Genomic DNA, 8,460 nt, shown 5'->3' with positions numbered 1-8,460 from the left:
TTGATTCCATCCCACTAATTGCTATGGAGTAAATGTTATTTGTATTCCTGTTTTAGTGACAAGGAAACTGAGATTGTGGTGGTAGAGCCTGACAGGGAATCCCAGTGGTCTCATTTTAGGGCCCATAACCTTAACCTCTTCCGATGCTCCCTCCTTCTCACTCCAAGGCACTTGCCTCTCTGGCCTGCACAGAGGCAGGTCCTATGACTTCATGATGTGCTGGTGTCTCTGCCCTCTCACTGGCCAGCATGAAACTCTGGATCCCCGAGAGGAGCTGACCATCGCAGCAGCTTCGGGTAAACGCTTGTGAATGAACAGGGAAGGAGCGGCTGATGGTACCTAGCCTGGCACCTGTGCCCGACAGGCTTGGTGCTCCCGCCTGTTGTGGAGGAGCGGGTCCCCTAGACTCTGTGACTGTGAGACCCTTCTTAGCCCTGGAAGAAACATCAGTTACTGGAGACAGAACTGTTACACTTTAACAAAATGTCACTTGCTCACTTGGAGACAAAGTTCAGCCCAGCCACTGCTGCAGACACTGTGGACCCATTTTTTTTAATGGAAGAAAAGGACTATTAAAACAAATCATTGATTTTATGACCGAAGTGTACAGAAACCCAAAAGGACAAGCTGGTGTGGAGCAAACCGCCTGGTTTCCCAGTGGGGCGTTGGAGCTGCTGAGCCAGACTCCAGCTGGAGCTGGAGACCAGTGGCGCCTGCTGAAACCGACCGGCAGTTCTGCAGCTTCACAGCCTCACGTGTTGCTTTGAATAAGAGAACATTCCTGTTAATGTTTCCATTTCCTTACAGTTCTGTTTATGAAATGCTCCTTTGAAATTACTACTTTAATGCAATCTAGGAATTTAATTCCTAAGAAAATGGAAAAATGAAGTGCTCTGAGTCACCAGCCAGAGATCACAGTGATGGGCTCCAGGGCGTTGCTGTGGGTGGTGGCTGGGGGTACCCTCGGGAAGCTGTGCTTGCTGTCCCTCTAAGAGGCTTCCCAGAGCTGCATCTCTTGGTGCAGGAACAGCCCTCTTGCCGGTGACATAGACTCTTCCCGACGTCTCCACTAAATTGCTCGTTTTTGTCAACATCCAACCTAGACGCTGCTCACACCGAGTGAGAACGGCTCAGTCCCCACACAGTGACTCCTTGGAGCCATTTCCCACTGTGGGATTCTTCACCAGCCTTCTTGGCAGGTCCGTCTCTCCTTAGCGATACCACAAATCACCCTTCCACGACCAACCCCCCCGAATCGATTGCTTCTGTTCCCTTCCCCACCTGCCAAACATGTACAATTATAATTCCAGTGAAGTGACCCGTTTAACAGGGGGTTTCAGTGGAAGAAGAAATGTTGTGGGAAATTTCACAAAACCAGTGAAATTGTTACTTATTTATTTTTTTGAGACAAAGCCTCACTCTGTTGCCCAGGCTGGAGTGCAGTGGCACGATCTCAGCTCACTGCAACCTCCGCTTCTCGAATTCAAGTGATTCTCCTGCCTCAGCTTCCTGAGTAGCTGGGATTACAGGCACCTGCCACCATGGCTGGCTAATTTTTGCATTTTTAGTAGAGATGGGTTTCACCATGTTGGCCAGGCATATGTGTGCCTGAGCCACGTGGCATCCAGCCTGGGGCTGGCCACGGCGACATGAGTGGCCCCACGTGGGAACTGCCCAGCTGAACCCTTACCAAGTTTCTGACACACAACATTCTGTGTACAGGCAAAATAAAACTTATGTTTAAAGCCGCTAAATCCTGGAGTGTTTGTTCCACAGCAGCAGCAGCTGAAGCAGGTCCCGGATGATGTCAAACGTTTTGCAGCTATGCGGAGGGCACCATCAGTATTGCACCTTCCTCAGCTGACTCTCAGGCCGGAAAGCATCCCGATTAAATGGGGTCCTAAGGTGACGCCAGCCCTGGCCACAGTCACAAATGCTGAGAGCCTGTAGGTGAATTTGGGTCACAAAGTCTAACACCTTCCTTGCAGGTTTCATGTTACCCTGTTTCTGGATGCAGCCCGGGAACAGTAAGGGTGGGTGCACCTGCTCTAGGTGTGCCCTGTGTCTGGGTGTGAATGCTTTTAGTCCCCACAGGAGGCAAATGCCACTTTACCTTCGCTTCGAGGTGCGGAGAGTCACGAGTGCAGGAATGAGGTGAAGCAAAGCTGTGCGGCTTTGTGGGGCAGGACTCACCCCAGCCCGTCTGGTCCAGCAGCTGCACTCTCAGCTAGACCCTTAGGTGGGAAATCTTAGCGACTGTTCTAGGGTGAAGCTCGATGGTGTTGTGATAGGGTTTTTTCGATGCTGCTTTCTTAGCCTAGAAAAGCACAGAGTGGGTGCCCTCCCTGCTCCACGGTACACGTTTTGATTGTCTACTGCTATATAACAAACTCTCAGAAAAGTTAGTGGCTTCAAACACCTGTTTGATTTTGCACACGATTTCATGGGCAAGGGATCTTCTGATCCTCCGGGTGCTGGCGCAGCTGAGGCGGAGGGACCCACCTTTCACTGGGCTTTTCTGAGTGTGCCTGGCCTCTTTCTGTCTCTCTACGTGGGCTCTCTGTGCAGCTGGAGCTGCCCATATGCGTGGAGTCAGCGTGGTGCTTCTCACATGGGGCGGCTTCGTGAAGGCAGGTGACATCAGCTGCAGGCCAGGTCAGGGCTGTGCCTGCAGCCAGCAGCTTCAAGCCTCCGACCCTCAGTCTGAACCGCAAGTCCTGCCCAGGTGTGAGGGGTGAAGAAACAGGAACCTCTCCTGAGGGAGTGGCCAGAGCAGACTGCAGAGGAGAGTGTGGGGTGGGAGATGCTGGAAAATGTCGTCTGCCACGGCAGGTGGGTGAGCAGGCGAGAGAAGGAGAGGATGTGGCACCTCCGTTTCCCGGGAGGTTTCACCCTGCCTCTGGGATGAAGACCCACCAGCTCCGCCTGGCCAGGAACCTGTTCTCACTTCTCCTTCCTTTGCAATGGAGACAACGTCTGTTACACTTGACTCCAAGGCTCCTGCAAGTATAAAACCAAATGTGGTTGGGACTGGGTTAGAGACCAGAGCCCTCTGGAAATGCCCGTTGATGTTTTCTGAAGAGCCACTGGGCAGCATGAGAATAGAAGATGACGCACTGGCCTTTTGCCCCTGGAGACCCAGTTCCATCTGGAAAGCCAGCACTATAAACATGAGCTGTGGACTTTTGAAAATTGGAGATGCTGCATGTAGAAAGTTCCAGGACCTCGCCAAGCCGCATAGTTAGCAAGCAGCAGAGCAAGAGAGAAGCCAACACTGTACCATTCTCAACCAGCCCAGCATTCTGTGCCATTTTTACCAAACCCTCACCCACTGGAACTCAGTGATCCAATTAGGACCATTATGGTGTCAGCTTATTTCCAGGACGACATTTTAAAAACTTTTAGCTGTTAAAAATGCAAACCAAGGCCCAAATGTTTACTTTAACAGGTCTCAGCAAGCGGAGAGGGTGACCTGACAGTGCAGCCCTGCTCTCAGCTGCCAGGACCCGCACAGTCACTGGGAGGGAGGGTCCTATGGAGGATGCCTTGTCCATGGCTGCACTGTGAGGTGAGGTCTCAGAGCCATTGTTGTCCAAGGTTACCTGGGCATTGAAGGCTGGGGGAGCAGGATGTGGTGTCTCCACATTGTCTGATCCTGATGGCCAGCATTTGATGTGTGAGTGGCTGCTGGAACGTGCTGGAATCCCATAAGCAGATACAATACACTGGGGAAAAAGGGGCCACGAAGGTAAGAAAGTAATAGCCAAGGACGGACAAATTTCCTGGAGCAGAGACTCCGAGGAGCTGAGACGTAACCAATTAAATCCATCGGTGGAGGAGGCAGCACCTGTAGATGAGAGACTTGTATTTGTTTCCAAGCACCTTTAAATTTTGGGTAACAATTTCTAATTTATTAACATAGAAACAATGTTTTTTTAGATCAATAAGAGCACAAACTCCTCCTTACTGACCTGCTAAGGTGTCAAGAATGTGTAATTTGGGGCACCATTGAGGCTAAATTGCTCATTTCAGATTGTACGGCTTGAAGGGAATTCGAGGTATTTTATGAAAACAAGAAAAGCGAAGGTTAATATTTGGAGCAAATGATGATCTTCGTGGCTGAGTCCAGAGGGCAGCTGTCGAGAAGATTTGCAGATTTGAGTTTGAAGCATCTTGACATGGTTGAATGTGGCAGCAGGTGAGATCCGATGGACCTCTCTGGTTTGTAGCTGGCATGTCCCTGGTGATGTCACCAGCTGTTCTGGTGAACCCTGAGTGACCCATGGCAGCAGGCATGAACGCTGTCCGTTCGTGGTCTGCCACAGGGATTTGTCCTAAGTTTAAAGTCATCCAGATTCAGTCTGCAGGGCTTGGGAGAAAAAGATAAATATTCCATGTTTGTTTGTTTGTTTGTTTTTTACAAAAGCATATTTTATCAAATGGTTGCAAGTTATAGACAGCTTAGTAGAAAAAAGGGATTCTTTAAATCTGAAAAATAAGACATTAAAGAGCCAGTAATGTTTCAAACAAAAAGTCATAAAAGTTGTAATTATTCTAATAATTCAGTACCATATAATTAACAGCACTGACTTTTGTTTTGTTGAATCTCTGCTTAGCAGTTTTATGAATCCATCAGGTTTTCGTTATAGTTCTGGAAATCCGTACTCAATAGTATGATCTTAAAGGTATGAGACACAGGTCCTTGTTAGAGTTTTTCTCATGAATCTCTTGCAATTTTGTATCAAGCAACTGACAAGGAAATTTGGTTGATTTGGTGACATGCCACATTTTAAGAACATAGAGTTATGACTGAGGATGTGATACCAGAACATACTGGATTTTTAGAAATTTCATGTAATTTTTAAGCACTTCTATGAATCATACATATCCATGTGAGTCTAACCTAAGACTCTGTATTTGATAATGCTTCTCATGCAGTTTTGCATGTTCAGTAAGCTCATTAGTTTTGCATCTCTCTTTTTATAAGGAGAGAAAATGTTCTTTTGATGTGTTCCCCAGGGTCCCTCCTGAAAACTACTAAAGTTAATTTGAGGTGAAAAAGACTCAATATAGAATTTGATTTTCGGACGCTGTTAAAAATGTCAAATGGTTTAAAACACTTAAGACCACAGGCCACTGTGGAACAAGGCCAAAGTGACAGCAGAGTTTGAAGGCAAATACAGGAAGCAGCTTAGATGCAAAAAAACAAAACAAAACAAAACAAAACAAAAAAAACAAAAAAAAAACTTAGCTTTTTTAGTATTGAAAAGAGTATTAAGTAATCAAAGACCTAAAAAAGACAACATGAAGCATGAGAAATTAATCTGATAAACACAAAATCATTGTTTTTTAGGCCAATTGCTTAAAAGGCTAAGAAAACCTCTCATAATGAAGAGCAGACCAACTCCAAGAAAACCTTGTCCTTTTAACAGAGAGAAAGCAAACTTCTAACTTTGTGTCAGTACTTCTTAAACTTTTTTTTTTTTAAAAACCTTGAGTAAAATTATTCTAATCTTAGTTTGACCACACATAAATATCTTTTTCTCAGACCTTCTACAATTTTCTATATGCATTAAATTTTTGTCTTACTCATTTTCTTCTTCATTCTGGAACAATCTTGCTTTAGGAGAAAATTAATCTCTTTTGTTCCTTAAACACAGACCTCTATATTTTTTCTCATTAAAAGCACATTCTACTTTCTTTGCACATTTTTCATATACTGTTGTTTGCTTCCATATTTATTATTTCTAGTGGTTTTAATGACACATGTTAATTCAAATTTTTAATCCTTTGTGACATTAATATTTACTGTGAATTAGGAAGTACATGATATCATACTTATTAGATGGTGTGTGTTTCCTCAGCACAGGACACTCTTACCGGCAGACCCAGGTAGCTCCAGTTCCTCCATCATAAGCCAAAAATAATTAAGCTTTAATTTATTTTGTGAAACATTAAACTTAATGTTATAGTAGTTTATCTTATCTGGGCATGATCTAGATATTTAATAACTATCATTTAAGTTAGTATAATTTTAGGGTTTCAAATTTTCAAAGTATTTTGGAAACTGTAGGCAGACTTAACTCCTTGTTATCTCAGGATATTTTTCTTATTGACAGATTTTGTAATAGAAATTGTGTAAACTTATTTGACTATTATAGCTAGGTAGAATATCCATTTGTACTAAATCATCAATATTCTCATTTATTAAAAATGACTCACTGGGTGTGGTGGCTCACACCTGTAATCCCAGCACTTTGAGAGGCCAAAGGATTGCTTGGGCCAGGAATTTCAGATCAGCCTGGCCAACACAGTGAGATCCCTGTCTCTACAAAAATTTTAAAATTAGCCGGGTGTGGTGGTGCATGCCTGTAGTCCCGGTTACTTGGAGGCTGAGATGGGAAGATTGTTTGAGCCCAGAAGACAGAGACTGCAGTCAGCTATGATCACATCACCGCACTTCAGCCTGGGCAACAGAGCAAGATTCTCTTAAAAAAGAAACAAAAACAGAAAGATTACTCAAGTTATGTGACCTTGAAAATGATTTGGGTTAGTTCGTTTGTTTTCTGAGAAAATTTATATAAGCACTTATTTTTCTTTAGGCCAGTAAAATAGAGCTCTTTTAATATTATTTCTAATAATACCATTCAGAGGTAGAATGATGTAACACATAAATAACATACATATATATAGCCAAACAGATGCAGGGATTCCTGACTTCTGTTCTCAAATTGTAGCCCTGTGCCAGGCACAAAACTCAGTGGTCGGTCCAAATTGTGTTCTTGGCAGATAAAGTTACCTGTTTGGATGGCCAAAGTCTTTTGTTAATACATATGGAAAGGACTTTAAGATTTTCCATTTGCCAGTTTTTTTCTACAGTGTTCCCATTTATTCTCCCTTCTGATGAGTCATTTCCCAGATGCCTGCATTTTAAAGATTTCAGTATCTCTAAAGCAGGGAGAAAGGACATTAAGTTTTCCCCAGAGAGGAGTTGTGGGCATAGTTGCCTGTTGTCCAGGGTCAGCCGTATTGGGACTGCAGGCCATGTTTAGGGATTGGCTGGGAGACACTGGTGTGTTGACGAGTCCTTCTCCTCTTCAGCTTCAGGTGGCTGCTTTTGTAATAGCTCCGGGTTGTGTGCAAGGCCAAAATCTGAGTTAGTTGTTGCAGATGCCCCAGGCTCAGTGGAGGATTTAATTTGTAAGGAAGTTGGTTTTCAGAATCTTCATACGGAAAAGGCAAGAAATCAAATGTTAGTAGACTCAAATAGTGTTTTGTTCGCGTGCTGTAGAGATTCCTTTAGGGAGGCTGTATTTTTGGAGTCATTCTGTCTAAAATCAATCTGTATGCCAATGAAAAAATGTATTGTGTGGTTTTGCAGGCACTCAGGATTCCTTTTTCTTGAATATGCCCGTACGTGAATGATTTCTTCTGGAATAAACTTCCCACTGTGGCCACTGTGACTCGGAGTCATCCTCCTGAGCTGCACCCATTTCTCGAGAAAGCCATGGGCTCTGGGTCTGTAGTTTCTGAACGTAAAATGAGCTGGAGTTCCAGATGGGGAGTCCCAGCCTCCATGGATTCTGATGAACCCATAATTCCCTGTTTATCTCACATTTTTCTTACCTGAGGCCTCCAACTAGACCCAGGCCAGTTCCTGTAGAACACCCAGTTTGAGGGCCAGGTGCGGTGGCTCATGCCTGTAATCCCAGCACTTTGGGAGGCCGAGGTAGGTGGATCATGAGGTCAGGGGTTCGAGACCAGCCTGACCAACATGGTGAAACCCCATCTCTACTAAAAATACAAAAATTAGCTTGGCGTGGTGGCGGGCATCTGTAATCCCAGCTACTCAGGAGGCTGAGGCAGGAGAATTGCTTGAACCCAGGAGGTGGAGGTTGCAGTGAGCCGAGATCACGCCACTGCACTCCAGCCTGGAGTCGGAGAGCTCAGGATGCAAGTTGTGGAGCTCGACCTCCTAGAGGGGCTCACCCTGTGGCCACCAAATGCAGCAGGAGAGCAGTAAGTGCAGTGGCCCGGGGGCTGCCCACGCCTGGTTACACGCTGCTCCCGGGGGTCATCGAGGGTCTCCTTCAGATCTTGCTTCTGACACCAGACTATCAAAAAGGTAAACCGAGGCACAGTGACATGTTTAAAGAGTTGATTTGAGCAAGCAACAGTTCATGAACCGGGCAGCTCCAAACCCGAGGTGGTTCAGGAACTCCCCTGAGGGAACGCGAGGGTAGGTTTTTTTTTTTTTTTTTTTTTTTTTTTGAGACGGAGTCTTGCTCTGTCACCCAGGCTGGAGTGCAGTGGCCGAATCTCAGCTCACTGCAAGCTCCGCCTCCCGGGTTCACGCCATTCTCCCGCCTCAGCCTCCGGAGTAGCTGGGACTACAGGCGCCCGCCACCTCGCCCGGCTAGTTTTTTGTATTTTTAGTAGAGACGGGGTTTCACCATGTTA

The 8,460-nt window shown here is 45.4% G+C and overlaps 1 long non-coding RNA gene across 1 annotated transcript; it reads left to right on the top strand.

Moving 5' to 3' along the window:
- Window positions 1-3,415: 3,415 nt before the first annotated feature.
- On the top strand, window positions 3,416-7,627 carry LOC117073266. The gene is made up of 3 exons (XR_004433188.1): window positions 3,416-3,568; window positions 4,033-4,198; window positions 7,382-7,627. It is a non-coding gene; the product is annotated as an uncharacterized LOC117073266 (long non-coding RNA).
- The last annotated feature ends 833 nt before the right edge of the window (window positions 7,628-8,460 follow it).

The sequence above is a fragment of the Trachypithecus francoisi genome, unplaced genomic scaffold (genome assembly GCF_009764315.1).
Source record: "Trachypithecus francoisi isolate TF-2019V2 unplaced genomic scaffold, Tfra_2.0 Lachesis_group4, whole genome shotgun sequence".
In the NCBI taxonomy this organism is placed as follows: Eukaryota; Metazoa; Chordata; class Mammalia; order Primates; family Cercopithecidae; genus Trachypithecus; species Trachypithecus francoisi.
The sequence above is the reverse complement of the archived record's forward strand: the minus strand, read 5'-3'. Positions and strand labels throughout refer to the sequence as shown.